The sequence below is a fragment of the Pseudopodoces humilis genome, chromosome 33 (assembly GCF_049639895.1).
Source record: "Pseudopodoces humilis isolate 2021_Gansu_Grassland_sample_001 chromosome 33, ASM4963989v1, whole genome shotgun sequence".
In the NCBI taxonomy this organism is placed as follows: Eukaryota; Metazoa; Chordata; class Aves; order Passeriformes; family Paridae; genus Pseudopodoces; species Pseudopodoces humilis.
Window position 1 is genome coordinate 1,689,142 of NC_142232.1, and position 16,409 is coordinate 1,705,550.

Below are 16,409 nucleotides of genomic sequence, written 5' to 3' on the forward strand. Positions count from 1 at the left end.
CCTGTGGGAGAAGAAGGTGGAACTGTGCAGAAAAAGGAGGAGTAGTGAGGAAGTGTGAAGAAGAGTAGGGACACTGGAGGAGCAGAAGGAGCAGGAGCAGAAACAGGTAGCACAAGGTTCCACCCCTCCCTGTATCTGCAGCCTCCCAGCCTCAGGGGCGTTGCCCTCCCCCCCCCCTTCATTAAGCAGGTGACTGGGGAGGGGGATCCACGATTTTCATGGGGCTGAATCTTGATCTTTCTGAGCTTTATTTGGCTAAGTGTTGGTGCTTTGGTTGTTTGCAGGGGCTGAGTCTTTATGTTCTGGAGGGGGTTTTGGGTGAATCTTGATTTTGGGGCATTTTTGATCTATGTCTCGATCTTCGGAGGATGTTTGGGCTGAATGTTGGTGTTTTTGAAGTTCTTACAGACACAAGATTCCAAGTGACTTCCTGAGATGAATTTGGGCAAGGAGGAACCCCCAGCCCAAGGTGCTATCCTCTTGTTTTTTCCCTCCAACCAGGATTTTTCATTCCCAAGCCTTGGTCAGATGGAGGAGGAGGAAAAGCCTTGGATTTTACCATACAAGGAGGAGCTGCAAACCCAGCCCAGGGAGCTGCAGGGAAGAAAGACCCTCCCTGTGCCAGGAAGGCAGCCAGAGATCCAGCCAGAGCTCAGAGCTGGTGAAGAAGCTTCATGGCGGGGAGAAGCCCCACAAGTGCATGGAATGTGGGAAGGGTTTCAGAAAGAGCTCTGAGCTGATCCGGCACCAGGTGATTCACACTGGGGAAAAGCCCTACGAGTGTGGGAAATGTGAGAAAAGCTTCAGCCAGAAGGGTCACCTGATGCAACACCAGGTCATCCACACCGGGAAAAGGCCCTATGAGTGTGGAGAATGTGGGATGAGCTTCAGCCAGAAGGGCCACCTGATGCAGCATCAGAGGATCCACACTGGGGAAAAGCCCTACGATTGTGGGGAATGTGGGAAGTGCTTCAGCCAGAGCTCTGGCCTAAAGAAACACCAGATGATCCACACTGGCGAACGGCCGTATGAGTGTGAGGAATGTGGAAAGAGCTTCATCCTGAGTTCCCAGCTAAGGGAACACCAGAGGATCCACACTGGGGAAAAGCCCTACAAGTGTGGAGAATGTGAGAAGAGCTTCAGAGAAAGCTGGGCCCTGATCCGGCACCAGGTGATCCATACAGGGGAACGGCCCTACACCTGCTTGGAATGTGGGAAGAGCTATGGGTGGAGGTCTGAACTGAGAAAACACCAGCGCAACCACACTGGGGAGAGGCCCTATGAGTGTCCTGAGTGTGGGAACAGGTTTCAGACCAGCTCCGATCGCCTCAAACATGAGCGGATTCACACAGAGGAGAGGCCCTTCCGGTGCCCCGACTGCGGGAAGGGCTTCAAGCACAACTCCAACCTCACCGTCCACCGGCGCATCCACAGCAGGGAGAGGCCCTACGAGTGTCCCCAGTGTGGCAAGAGCTTCTCCACAAGCTCAATCTTGATCAAACACCAACAGAGGCACCAGTAAGGGAAGCCCTGTGAGTGCCCCGAGTGCAGGAAGAGCTTTGTGCGCTGCTCCAGCTCCATCCCCCATGGGAGGATCGGCGTTGGATGATCCCCAGTGACCCGCGTTGGGCAGAGCCCTGGTGATCCATGGTCCTGGTGATCTGTGTTGGGAAGACACCTGGTGTGGGGTGCTCCACATCTTCCTGGCTCCCTGTGGGCACCTGGATGAACACAGGGGCAGGAACATCCACTGGGACACGGACCAACAATGGGAATTTCTTGGAGAGATTGGATTTGTTGACTTTCAATCCCAGAAAATCTTTTGCATTCAATCCTCTGTTTTGGTGGCATCAGGGAATACTGGATGATCTTGGAGGTCTTTTCCAACCTCAGTGATTCCACACAGTGATTATCTTTGCCTATTGCCCAAGGGTGTTTTCCTCAGCCAAATATTGATGGATTGGGGTAAATACCAAGATTTTAGGGACAGTGGGGTGGAAACCCCTCTAAAAAGGGTTCTTCCCTCCCACCCAACTATGTGTATCCTTCAGCAACCACACACACATAAATCCTTTTGTTTTGGCCTTGATTTGTTTTTAATTTCTCTTCATCCTTTGAAAACATCTGAAACAGGTAAAAATAAAGACATTGAAGTAAAACATGGGTGGGGACATTGAGAGGCATAAACATGGTAGGACATGAAGAATGATATGGGGACACATGGACAGGGATGTGGCCATTCATGGGGACATGGGGGGACATGGGCACAGATGGAGACGTGGCAGACAATGCCAGGGATGGAAACATGGTGGGGACATGGGTGAGGACATAGTGGAACATGGCCAGTGACATGTGGGGACATGGCCATGGCCACTGTCATGGGGAGAAGGTGCAGGGGCTTTGGGGTGTACATGATTCCTGAACCTGAGAGAATTTTAAGCTCTTGGGCTGATTGTTCCCAATAAAAAGTCTTTGGGAGCTGTCTTTTTTAAGGACTATTGGTGAAAATAAGGTTTTACTTTCCCAAATCAAGACACAAATGTTCTGAGAGTGTTTTTTATCTTGTCCGACCAATGGGATGAGGAAAGTGTTGTTCCTTGTGCCAGTCAGGGAGACCTGATTGGACCAGCTTATAAAAGGGTTGACAAAACCCCAAAATAAAAGCTTCTTTGCCTCACGAGAAGCTGGTTACTGTGTGTAATTTCTTGGAATCCTTGCTATACTTCGTGTCCTCTACCGACAGTGGGGGATGCTGTGTTTGAGGGAGTTGAGGGTTCCTGGCAGGGACTTGGGGCTTGCTGAGGGCTTTGGGGAGCCCAGGCCGAGTGGCTGCGGCTGCGCTGGGAGCCCCTGGCAGAGGTTCTGGGGCAGCTGCTCAAGGACCCCCTGGCCTGGAGCCCCAGCTGGGCACTGGGCTCCTGGAAGGGAATGAAGGTCCTTGTGCCCAGGAGGGAAATCCCAGCACACCCAGGGTGTGGGGGGCAGCTGAGAGGTCACAGCAGGGAGGGGAAAGCCAGACAGAGCTGTCCCACTCCAGAACTGCACTCCACAAATCCCAAAACCCAGGGATTCCTCCCAGGAAAAGCTACCTGAGCTGAAGGATAGGGATGGGACCCCCAGACTGAAGGGTCTGTAACTCCCAAAACCAAGCATGTGGGATGGACCTGGTGGATTGAGGGGCAGTGGGGAAGTGGTGGAAGAGTAGAGGAAAAGAGAGGGCTGAGACCCTCAACGATTGGGAGAGGGGGCTGGCACCCCAAAATTGTGTTGAGATGGGTCCCACTCCTCCTTTCTAATCACAGCTCCTCGTCTCCTTCTTCACTTCTGCCCTCGTCCCACTCCTTCCTCAGCTCTCTTCCTCCGTCCCTTCTGCTCCTCCCCTCCCTCCCCCCCACCTCCCCCCCACCTCCCCGGGCCCGGAGCCCAGCCCTCCTTTTCCCAACGCGGTCCCATCGCATGGGAGGCACCAGGGCAGGTCAGACTGGGGCAGTTGTGGGCTCTTGGCCCGGCCTGGGCACTCCCCACGCACACCCTCACCAAATTTCTCTGGTGGCTTTGGGGGAGTCCCGGCACCTTTTGGGGTTTGCTGGGCGCTGTGCTGGGGTTCAGGTGCCTCCCGTGGCCCCGCAGAGCAAGGTGACACGGGGGGACACATGGGGGTCCCCGTTCTGGATCCATCTTGGGGTCTGTTCTGCTCCCCCCAGTCAAGGTTCCTCTGCGGGATCCCCCAAGTCTCTCCCCACTTCCCCCCATAACTGGGGCTGGGGAAATCTGGGAAGCTTTATTGGGAACACTGTGAGCAGCCAGGCAGGGACAGTGACAGTGGGGCTGGGGGGGCACATGACCCTTCCATAATCAGTGCGGGGATGGAGTGGAGGTCTTGGCCAGGCCTGAGGCCACGGCGAGGGGCTACAGCTGCTGGTGGCTCAGGAGCTCTTTTGTCAGAGAAAAGGGGATGACACTTGGCTGGGAGGCTCCAGGGGAGCACATATGCTCTGAGGAAGGGGAAATACGACCCCCAGGACCCTCCCTCACCTTCTTGTGCAGGTAGAAGCCTTGTGCCAGGAAGACAAAGCCCAACATGGAGCCCCTGATCCCCATCATCATCTTTCTGCGGCATCCTGTGGCATCTCTGGGTGCTCCACAGTGGTCAGGACCCCCAAAAACCTCTCACAGACATGCCAAGGCCCTCCAAGCACGCTCCAAGTCTCCCCCAGCTCACCCATGACCCCTGAAATCTCCCAATCCCTTCTACCAAATCCCCTCCTGTCCTTCTCAGGATCCCGCCACCTTTCCTGTTGCCCCCCACTGCCCTAGGACACACCAAGACCCCTCCCAGTCTCTTCCCAGCATAACCAACTTCATTCAATCCCTTGCTTTCCAATTCCCAATCTCCTTCCAGCCCCTCCATGCTCATTCAAATCCCTCCCAGTGACACCCAGCACCCCCAAACTCCCTCCCAGTGTCTACCAGGATCCCTGGAATGCCATCCCACCCTCCCCAACATCCTTCAAGCTCCTTCTCAGCCATTTTAGGCACCTGAAGCCCTCTCCCAGTTTCAATAAGACTATCTCAAACTCCCTCTCAGTTCCTCCCAGCACACCCCAATCACCCTCCCAGCCCCCCCAGTGCCTCCCCCGCTGCCCCCGGCGCTGTGGGGGCCGGGCCGTGCCCCAGTGCCGGCTCAGGGGGTGCTCCAGGCTGACGTGCTCCACCTGGCAGCTGGAGCTGAGCCCGCATTGCCGGGGGGGTTTCCAGCAGCACCAGGAGCTGCTGGCTCCAGTCCCCGGTGGGAACCACATCAGTGGCCACCATGTGCCCCAAGAGCTGCTGCTGGCCCTGGGACCAGCTCGATCTCGGCAGGGTAGACATCCATCATGGAGCAGAGCAGGCAGCCAGGGCTGGGCTGGAAGCTCGAGGGCCCCAGCAAGATGGAAATGCTGGAGGGCACTGGGAGAGAGTGGGGACACACTGGGATCTGTTGGAGGAAAACTGAGAGAGATGGGAGAGGGCTGGTGTGGCTTTGTGGCACAGTGCTGGATTTTCCCCAGCCAGCTCCTGGCACTGGGCCAAGAGTGGGCTGTTCTCAGAAAGCAGTGCAGTCCAGGATACAGCTTAGGGCTTATGATCTACAGCACAGGCTGTCAAGTGTTGAGGGCAGGAGCAAGGACAAGGGAGAGGACTTCTGTGTAGTTTCCAAAATAGGAATTGATGGTTCCAGGGATGAAAGACAAAAGATACAGGGGTACAGCAGCTTATATACAGGGGAGGATCAAGGGGAGGCTACAACTCATGAACCAATAGGGGAAAGAGTGGGGAGGAGCACAGGGCAGGGTTACCCAATGCAGAAACCAATAGGGAAGAAAAGGGAAAGAGAGTGGGTCACATGGTCCAATGGGGCTTCGAGGAATAGGGGAATTCCAAAGGGGGCAGTCCAGGCAGGTGGTTGGCTCAACAGAGGATTGACAACTTAATGGGAGGGGGAACAGGGAACATTTAGGAACAAGGGGCAGGTATCAGGGTGGATTGGTAACTGGGGTAGGAGGGCACAACTGGGACTAAATTATTAACATAGGAAGGCGGGGGGTACAACTTAACAATACAGAGGGTAATTTAATCAAATATAATGAACAAAAATGAACTGTCGCCCTGAGAATTAAACTTTCTGAACTTGTTTTCATAGTTTCTAGCCACTTTCCCAGGAAAGTAACTATAACATAGATGTTTATACATTCCATTAAAGAAGTGTCTTTTGATGGACATTTCTCACGACCAGTGTGGTTGGGAAGGTGATAACCTAACTATCCAATCCCTGGTTGTTGTCGAAAATCTATAAATACTGGAACCACGGAATAAATCTCTCTCCTTTTCCTATCACACATTGAACTGTGTCCGTGTGAATAATTTTGTGTCTAACAGCGACAATGCACTGCAACATCATTGAGAGGGACTGAGAATGAAATTGGAGAGTAGGGGAACACTGTGAGAGAGTGGATTGGGGAAATGAGAGAGAGGGTGGAGGTCTGGGATTGAACTGAAAAGGACTTGGAATGGACTGGGAGGGACTGGGGGAACGGAGAGAGGGGAGAGATTTGGAGGGGCACTGGGAGGGTAATGGGAGAGAGGGTGGAGGTCTGGGAATGGAGTTATATGGACTGGGAGTGGACTGGGAATGGAATTGCTGTGGACTGAGAGGAGTTGGGAGGGACTCTGGTTACACTGGGAGGGATTATGAGGACACTGGGAGAGACTGGGATGGACTGGAAGAGACTGGGACAGAATGGCAGAGCCACAGGAGTCACTTAGGGCAGGAGGGCAGGAGGCCCTGGGGATGGGCACAAGGAGGGCTGAGGGCTCTGTAGTGATTTCCAGGCAGGTTCTGGGGGGCTCCAGGGTCATTCCCAAGGCAGGGCCTGAGGGGACAAGCTCTGCCCCACGCTCACCTCTCCACTTCACGAGGAATGGGATGGACAGCTCATAGTTGTGCGAGAAGTGCCAACTGTAGTGTGCCACCACAGCCCATCTGTACTCCATCCATTGCGGGTCTCTGTTGCAGTATGGGGCAATCTTCTCCCCAAAGGAGGTGTCCCCCACGTACAGCCTCACATCGCTGCCAAAGTGCAGGAGCTGCTCCCAGGTGTGTAGGAAATGGAAAAATAGAAACTTCTGCAGATGTTGAAGGTTTCAATCTGCAGCCTTGGAAAGAGCTTGGGTTAACGTAATGATAAAGGTACACACACATGAAGTAAAAATATTATAAACTTAAGTTCCTATAGTTGTAAGTAAGAATATGCCTTGAGTAAGTAAGAAATTATATTAGGTAAAATAGTGAGAAGTTTAAGCTTTAATAATGTGACTTATAGGGTAGGCTAAGGATCGAGAAGCTATAATAGAGGTGTGTGTTGGTACGTGACCTATCAGTTTATTGGCTAAAAGACAGACGCACTGTGACAGAATTAAGCAAAGGTGGTAGGTTATTAAGTAGAAACAAGTTTCTTGTTAACTGTCTATTGGACCAAAATGTTATATATTGCTTTCTGAAGATGAAACCTGTGACTACATTGAGCTATGGCTGACTTGTTGCTTCTCTCCAAATCTCACACCTTTGAGACTGGTATCTTATCTGGCTTGAGTAATAAATCATCTTAAATAGCACGGTAGTCACATCCCTCGTTTTTCATCTCGACACGAATGTAGATGTTCCTCTCCATGAACCTCATGCGGTCAGTGCCATTAATGAAGTGACACTTGGACTTAACCATCTCCTGGAACACCCCTGTGTGTATAGGACACAGGTTCAGGGGTGCTCTCCCTGCTTCCCAGAGTAGCCAAGAGCTCTGGGGCACCTCCGGCTGCACACCACCAGTGCCCCATAGCCACCATGGGACCCTTCTTCCCTTGGTCCCAGTTCTTCTTTTCCACCCTTCTCCATATTTTCCTGCCCCTTTCCCATAATTCCCCAGTTGCCTTCCCTCCCCTCCCCCCGCATCTGTTTGGGGGCCCCACCTCCCCATTTCCCTTCCTTTCCCCACTATTCCCACCATGCCACCACTTCCTTTCCCACCCCTCCGGCTCACCTGAGAGCTCTGCATCCGCAGCCAGGGGGGCTCCCAGTGCCAGCAGTAGGGCCCCAGCTGCCGCCACACGCCCCATGGCCAGTGCCGGACAGGTTCTGACACCTCCCCCCTCCCCAGATTCCCCTGTCAGGGAGTGCTGGGAGCAAGGGCAGGGTGTGGGTGGAGTCTAGGTGAGGAGCTCTGGGGGCTGTGGGACCGCCGGGCAACTGGGGAGTCATCAGTGCTGTGCGCTCTGATTGGCTCAATTATTTGAGTGCCTTCTCTGATTGGTTGAGGAGCGGCCTGGGTGTTGAGAGAAGGACCAGGAGAGATCCTGTTCCAACTTAGTGGTGGAAGAACATCCAGTTAGCAAGGCATGCATATCATTTCCCAGTGGTCCCCACACTCATGTAGGAACAAAATGCACTGAGGAAGTCATGAGGGTTTCCAGCTCTCTGGGGGACCAAATCCAGCCTTGTGCTGCCTGCAGTTGCAGACACTCTGGGAAGGGTTCAGCTGTGGGTCAGATGGCTGGAGAGCGGGCTGGTGGTTACCTTGTGTGTGAGGCAGTGATTGGCTGGGGATATGCATGGCCACAACATGATCAGCAAGCTGATTGGGTAAAGGGATGCATCAACAGCGACACTGCAGTGGCAGACAGCCAATGCGTGTTTGTTTCATTAAGTTTTAGTTAAGTTTGGTTAAGTTTGGGTCAAGTTAAGAGTATAAAAAGGCTCAGTTGGTTACGACAAGTGATCTTCTTTGGAGCAAGCAAGGTGGTCCGTGTGTCTTTGTTTCCCATTGCTCCAAATGGTACCCAAACAGGGACATTTCACAGGCAGTGAAAGGCATGGACCAGTAGCATCTTCCACTGAACTGAATTGAGGTTCACCAGGAAAAGTACAGCAAAGGAACCCAAACGAGCAGCCATCACCTTTCAGGTGAGCAGGGAAAGAATTATGGGATGAAAAATATCCCTGGAACAAACAGATGGAGCCTAGAGCTTTTCACCTGCATTGGTGAAGTACAGACATTGCCGGTGCTAAGCTAAGTGCCTTGTTAGACTGGGTGTCCACACATGTAAAAGATTTCCCTTCTAGTGGGATTTCTCAATTGGAATCCTGGCAGGCAGTAAGACACAAACTTTTCAATATTGCCAGAATCAGCAATGTTGAGGCTTGAATGCACCTTGCCACATGGGGTGACTGTAGAGAATATTTTAACAGAAGGAGAACATGATATTTTAGTAAAAGCCTGTCTGCACAAGCCAGACAGCCTTTGGTATAAGCGACAATATTAAAGGTAGTGTCCTTGAAACTCTCGTGGAGCAGCGGGATTGAAAGAAAAACAATAGACTTGTGCACTGGAGAGAGAATGTAAAACAATATGTATTAGCCAATAGTAGCTTGTTAAGCATGTGAACCCTGTTGAACCCTATAAAAGTGTGCTAAAGATAGAAATAAACGATGTTTGCCATACTTCTGTGAAGACTCGGCTGAATAGTCTGAGCGGTTTCTCAATATCTGGCGCTCCAACAGGAACCTTTTGCAGGCAGAAGGATTCGGTGGTCTGTGCTCAGGGAGATGCAGATACAGGCCAGAGCCGGTGGAGTGGATCTGTGCGCAGGAAGATGCGGATTGGTACTGGGTAGGTGAGCCTGTGCGTGGGGAGATGCAGAGACGGGCTGCTGGGGGAAACCGAGGGCGGAAGAGGTGAGGAGGGGTTGCGACCCTCTGCCTGCCTGTGAGCTGCTGACATGGAAGTTGAGTTTGTGGTGGTAAGGAAAATGCTTCTGAGCCTTGTCATTAAATGAGGCAAAGCAGTCAAGGAAAAGGACCTTGAGAGACTCTTTCTATGGGCTAAAAAAACCAGGCACCTCCAGGTGCCACTGCTGCTTTTTGCAGCAGAAGAATGGAAAGACATAGGAGATTTGTTGGGGGAAAAAGCGATCACGGCGAAAACCAAAGACACAGTAACGCTCGGTTCGATCTGTAGAGTTGTATTGAATACCTTAAAAGATATGAAGGCGGAGTCCACAATCACAGCCACTGCATTAGAAGCCATGGCTTGGTCTGAGACAGACATGTCGCAGTCACCTCCTGCCACTTCAGTCAGCCGTCTGGGTGCTTTCTTTGGGGTTGGGCATGTTCGGCCAGTGAAAGGGCTCAAGGGGAAGCAATGTAGCTTGGTCTCGGAACTTTTAAAATCTCAGGGGTGTGTCAGAGCAGGCCAGACCGTGTCAGCAGAGCCCAAATCGGAAGTTACTCCACCAAATGCCGGTGTAGAAATGACGACGTCTCCGGAAGAAGACGGCGCCAGCCCCAGCCAGGCGGAGCCTCACACATCAGCGGAAGCAAGAGCCCCAGATTGCAAGCCGAAAATCTATCCTTTGCTGACATCTACTGTTAACTGGGGAAAACCGCAGGACGTCTCTCTCCCCCCCAGACAACACTATATCGATGCATTCAGAAGACTGATGACCACTGGTGGGAGAGGAACCTATCAATTGTAATGATGCATCGAAAAAAGAGCTAATAGAATGGCAACAGCAAATAGAATAGCTTGTGCAACAGCTACAAGCTCAGATTGAACAGACATTATGTACAAATGGAGCACAGCATCATCAAGAGAAAGCAGCTCCACAGCAACAGCTGAAACAGCAAGCAGAATCTGTTCAGCAACTACAAGACATGATACGCCCTGAACCATCTGCTCCACCTTTAGAGACACTGTTAACACCACAATCTTGTTCCAGCTCTAATTCTACTACCCTAGAAGAGAACAGAAAACAAAAATCAAAGCAAAGATGGACTGGCATCATTTGGGATGCAATCTTTGAAGGGGAGTGGCAAGCAGCAGGAGCAATTGCTTGTCCCATTTTATATGACCAGCAAAATCCACGCTATGAACAACACGACTGGAAAATCTTGCAGCAAGCCAAAAAGACAGTTACTGAGCATGGCATTAAATCTGAAGCTGCAAACACTGCCTTGGATTGGATATTCACCTCTGATGTTAATAGTCCCATAGACAGCCAGAATTTAGCATGTCTGCTTTTATCTCCATCACAGCTTATAATGTGGGAGAAGGAATGGAAAAGGTTAGCTGTTTTAGAAGCAAATCGACCTCAAGATCAGAATGATGTACTGTATGGACTTAATCCTGACAAGATCACCGGTTCAGGAGTTTACAGTCACATGGCTGTACAATTAAATTATCCCCTTGCAATGCATCGTTTGTCAGCACAGTTTGCTTGTCAAGCTTTCAATGCTGTGCCTGATTCCAAACCTCATCCTTCCTTCACAGCAGTTCAGCAAATCCTCACAGAACCATATCCTCATTTCATCTGTCGTCTGTCAGCGGCCGTGAAGGCTCAGAATGACATGACTGAGGAAGCAAAACAGAACATGTTTAAATTGTTAGCTTTTGAGAACACTAATTCAAAAATAAAGCCTATCCTTGCCACGCTCCCCAAACAAGCAGATGTGGAGGACATGCTGGATATTGCTCTGAGAGTTAATCAGAAACAACAAGGACAACTTGTAGCCAATGCAGTTGCAGAAGCCGTAAAACCAACTACAAACCTACTTGCTGCTGCAGTCAGTAAATTGGGAAATAGACATAAACCTTTCGCTGTGCCTTTAGACATTTGCTCCTGATGTGGCAACAAAGGACACTTTCAAAAGTCCTGCTGAGCTACTGTATGGTGTGATCCATGCCAGATGGATACCCATGCTGCTACTACATGTCGTTTCTCAAAAAACATGAGCAAGAGTGCGAGGAGCCGCCGCATGGGGACAAAAGTTGCCGACCCAACTCTATACAGCAACTCAACCCACCAGCAACCAGGGGAAGCCTGGGAATCGATTTGGCAGCATCAGTAGATGTCACTCTCATCAACACCACCATAAGATCCCAAACGGAGTCACAGGACCCATTTATTCTGTCACCAGTGCACTTGGTGCTTTGCTGATTGGAAGGTCATCTGCTGGAGTTCCAGGACTCATTGTTCTCCCAGAAGTTATTGATGCTGATTATACCAGTGAAATCCAAATTTGTACATTAGCCCCTCCACTCACGATTTAAAAAGGAGCAAGAATCGCTCAATTGGTTTTGTTTCAAAAGGTAGCAACGGAAAAAGGTATTTTTCAAAATGCCCCTAGATGTGGAGTCAGAGGATTTGGATCTACTGGAGAGACAGTGGTGAATCTTGTTCTACAAGTGAACCATTGACCAGTAGCTGAAATCACCCCGTGCCAAAGAATGAAACAGCAAAGAGTTAAAATGATGTTAGATACAGGAGCTGATGTCACCATCGTCAGCCGAGTTTGGTGGCCAAGAGAGTGGCCTCTCCACAGAGCCTTAAACTCAGTACAAGGTGTAGAAGGACACTCTACACCACTGAGAAGTGTACATCCAATTCAGTTCCGGTGTCCTGAGGGACAGACTACCACCTTACGTCCATATGTCATGCCTTTGCCTGGGAGCCTTGGAAGGCTCATTGGTCAAGATGTTCTCAGCCAGCTAGGAGCAACATTAACCTTTCCTGTCCAATCGCCTTTTCAGTAGTTGCCACTGCTGACAGGCCGCCAACCCCAAGGATTCAACGGAAATCTAATGAACCAGTGTGGGTTGAGCAGTGGCCTCTCTCTCAGGAGCGGCTAGCAATTGCACATGAGCTTGTCAAAGAGCAACTGCAAGCAAAACACATACAACCATCACTCAGCCCATGGAATACTCCAATCTTTGTCATCCCAAAGAAATCTTGAAAGTGGTGATTTCTGCATGATTTGTGCAAGGCAAATTACCAGATGTGGACAATGGGAGCATTACAACCAGGGATGCCACAATGCTGCCACAAGAATGGCATCTTCTAGTTATAGATTTGAAAAACTGTTTCTTCACAACACCCCTGCAAAAAGAAGACACTGCGATTTGCCTTCACCTTACTATCGATCAATAAAGAAAGTCCATCTCAAAGATTTGAGTAGGTGGTCCTTCCACAGGGGATGAAAAATTCCCCAACAATGTGCCAACTGTTTGTACATTGGGCTCTGACACCTGTGAGTGCAAAACTTTCTCAGATGATTATTTACCACTACATGGATGATATTTTGTTCTGTCAATGTGACCCATTCCAAGATGATGACCTTGCATATATCACTGCTCAACTCGCAGCAAAAGGCTTGGTGATTGCCCCAGAAAAGATTCAAAAACAAGCTGCATGGAAATATTTAGGGTGGATTTTGACGTCTTCATCAGTCCGCCCACAAATTAGAATTGACTACTGAGATCCATGTCCTCAATGACCCACAGAACCTTATTGGAGATCTGCAATGGGTACGATCCATTGCTGGTATCAGAACTGATGAGATGGCACCTTTAATGAGTCTCTTAAAAAGCACAGATCCACAAACTCCAGTTACCCTTTCTGTAGACCAAAAGAAACTAGGGAAGAAACTACTTTCAACGCTAGCAAACAGAAGATTACCAGATGTGCTTTTAGGACTTTTGATCTGCAACCATCCCATTGCCCTGTGTGCTATCATATTCCAGTGGCCTGCTTGGCAAAAAGAGAAAGACCCATCTGAGATCTGTCAAGATGCCAAGCATCCTGTCAAGAAGGTACAGTCAGTTAGATTATCAACAAAATGTGCAGAACCTTTGACAATCCTTGAGTGGATTTTTACACCGCATACACCACCAATGAGTATTTGGAAGAGAACAGAAGCAATTGCTTACCTCATCAAAAAGCCGAGAACACGAATTATGGCAATTAGTGGTGCTGAACCAGAGCACATTAGTCTACCAATAAAAATAGAAAACCATGGGTGGATGCTGAGACATTCATAACTGATTCAATCAGCATTGCTCAGTTATCCAGGGACCGTACATAACAGGCAACCTAAAGATCCACGCTTGCAGATCATCTTAAAGCAACAGTGGTTGCAACAGCCCAAAATAGTGCAACAGCCAGTGGAAGGCCTTACAGTATATACTGATGCAGGAAATCGACAGAAAAAAGCAGCCTGCACCTGGCTAGAAGGCTTGAGTTGGAAAAGCAATACCATAGATGGAGATGCACATGACTCACTGCAGACGTTGGAACTTACAGCTGTCTTGTGGGCATTGTCTCGTTGGTGAGACAGAAAGCTGAACATTGTCTCAGACTCATTATATGTGGTAGGAGTGGTACAACGCATTGAAGATGCTCTCATCAAGCCACCAAATAATAAGCAATTGTGTCAACTATTCCTGCAAATCAAGAGAGCTATTGAAGATAGAGAAGAATCTTGTTGCATCATTCACATCCGCAGTCATCAAATGGAGCTAGGTCTCAGAGAAGGCAATGCAAGAGCTGATACACTTGTCAGTCCTGCTGTTGCAGCACCAAGAGACTCTTTCGCAGCTGCAAGAGAGAGTCATGCTCTCTTTCACCAAGCCACAAAAGCCTTAAAGAGACAATTTGATATCAGCTTAATCGATGCACATTCTGTCCACAATGCAGTCAATATGGAACCACTTTAGGCTTAGGTGTTAACCCTAGAGGTCTGCAAGCCTGTGAGATCTGGCAGATGGATGTAACCCATGTGCCTGAATTTGGTCGCCTCAAATATGTACATGTTACAAGTAGATACCTTTTCAAAAATGATTTGGGCCACTGCACAAGTAGGAGAGAGAAGCATACATATAATTCAACATTTAGTAGCTTGCTTTGCTGTGAGGGGAGTGCCAGAAGAACTGAAAACAAACAATGGGCCTGCATATGTAGGACCACGAGTTTCTCGGTTCTTACAAAAATGGGGAGTCAAACACATAACTGGAATTCCCCATGTGTCAACTGGACAAGCTATTGTAGAAAGAGCCCATAAGACCTTAAAAGAGTATTTAAGTTAACAGAAAACACCTGACCAATGAGACCCTGTCATTCAATTGCAGTAAGTGTTATTCACTCAAAATTTCCTCAGTTTAGTTGGAGATTTAGAGCAGCCCCTAGTAGTAATTCATAACAGTCAGATAAAGATGCAAGCTACCCCAGAAATTAAATTATATTATAAGAACCCAAAAACAGGTATCTGGGAGGGACCAAATCCATTGCTGTTTAACAGGCACGGTTACAGTTGTGTTTCCACAGATGCTGGACCACTATGGGTGCCCAGCTGATGGACCAAACCAGCCACAAAGGATCTGAAGAACAATCAGAACATTAATGCCCTCAGTCAGTCACCAATCAGCTGCCAGCTGACACTGCATGAGCAGCAGATATTCCAAGACTGAATCGTGTTAAATCATAGTCTATTTGTGAGAAAAATTCTGTAGAAGATCTAAAAGAGTATAGAGACTCCATCTAACTGTATATAAAAGCAAATTGTAACTGTATTTTACCCTTTAAGCAAATTCCTTTCAAGCTTAGATTGCATAAATACCAGAGCACATGTGTTGTCATTCGTTTATTTAATTTTGTTAAGAATATGTTAAAACTTGTTAGTATGTTCTTGTTTCCCCCTGTTGATTGTAATGGTTTAGCCCCAGTTATCTATTATATAAACCCCTCCCTGTTTTCCTGAATGTTCCCCGTCAATTGCCTTTACCCTGCCCCATCTCCCCATCCATCACTATAAACCCCACCTCTCCTTCCAGCTCCTTCTATGTACCTCATCCCTTCCTCAACATGTTATTGGTTGTTATGTTATGTTCCTGCCTTCTTTGTATCCCCATTGGTCCCTGATATTGTACCCTCCTCCCCTTACCCCTCCCTCCGTGAACTCTGATTGGACTCTGGACTGTACCCACCCCTAAAATAAAACCCAGTGCACAGAGGTGCTCTGGGCTCTTTTCAGTCCTGATTTCTCCCAGACCAGGCCCTTGTGCTCATCCTCTCTCCCTAATAAACCTGTTACTGGGAAGTACAGCCGAGTGAGTCTCCTCCATCCTTTCGCCACTACCCACGATGCCTGATCTGGCAGAGCCCAGCAGGATTCGGTGCTCTGAAGGTTCTGCAGTGGGATCGCCTTTCCCCTGCAGTTCCCCACTCCTGGCTACTGCCCGTGCCGGAGTGGCACCGTAGAGCTAGCCCAGAGCTCCGGTGCGGCCAAAAAGCAGTGTCACACGTGTGTTAAAAGTAGTTAGATAATAATTTAAGATAAAGAGTTTAGCTTGTGTGATAATTGTTATTTGTAGGTTATTGATAAGTTTAGAAAATATATTAGTATAAAGTATAAGTATTCTCCCTTCAAGACTTAAAGTCAGCATATTTGAAAGCTCATTTAACCTTAAAACCTAGCCGTGATTCTGAAAGCATGGTGCCCTTTGCATGGAACAAACTGCTTATAGTAATTGTGCTGTGCATAGTCCCAACCAATTGTCTGCTAACTAACATCCAAAAGTGACAGAACATACGGGTCACTCTGGCACACTTAACAGGCCAAAAATCAATGTGTCTAAGCCTAGCCACACCTGGAGATCCTTTTCGCACCTGTCTCATAGGAGTCCCTGAATGGGATCGTCAAACATTTAAAAGTTTAGTTAGCAATGAGACTCTACCGAATCAATTGGCAATGTTATGAGAGTACAATTGCACTGTTAGCTTCACATCAAGACAACTTGAAGCCTGTTGGCAAGTAAAAATTATCTAAGTTCTCAGTGTTACCATAGGGTTCCCAGAAGAATTAGACTTGCTAGGCTCCACCAATACCTCAGGTGGATGAATGATGTTTGAACCCCCGATGAAAAGCCACTCCAACAAAGTGATGCAACACTGAACTACAATTAACCCTATAGCTGATCTCATTACTAACACCAAAAGTAAAGCCTTTTATTCATGGTGCAATTTCACAGGACGATCACCAAGGT

At 48.9% G+C, this 16,409-nt stretch overlaps 2 pseudogenes; one reads left to right on the forward strand and one right to left on the reverse strand.

Annotated features, from left to right (window-relative positions):
- The window catches only part of LOC102111794 (uncharacterized), a 123,843-nt pseudogene that overhangs the window by 8,602 nt on the left and 98,832 nt on the right, over positions 1-16,409 (forward strand).
- On the reverse strand, positions 2,734-7,653 carry LOC102111614 (class II histocompatibility antigen, B-L beta chain-like; annotated as a pseudogene).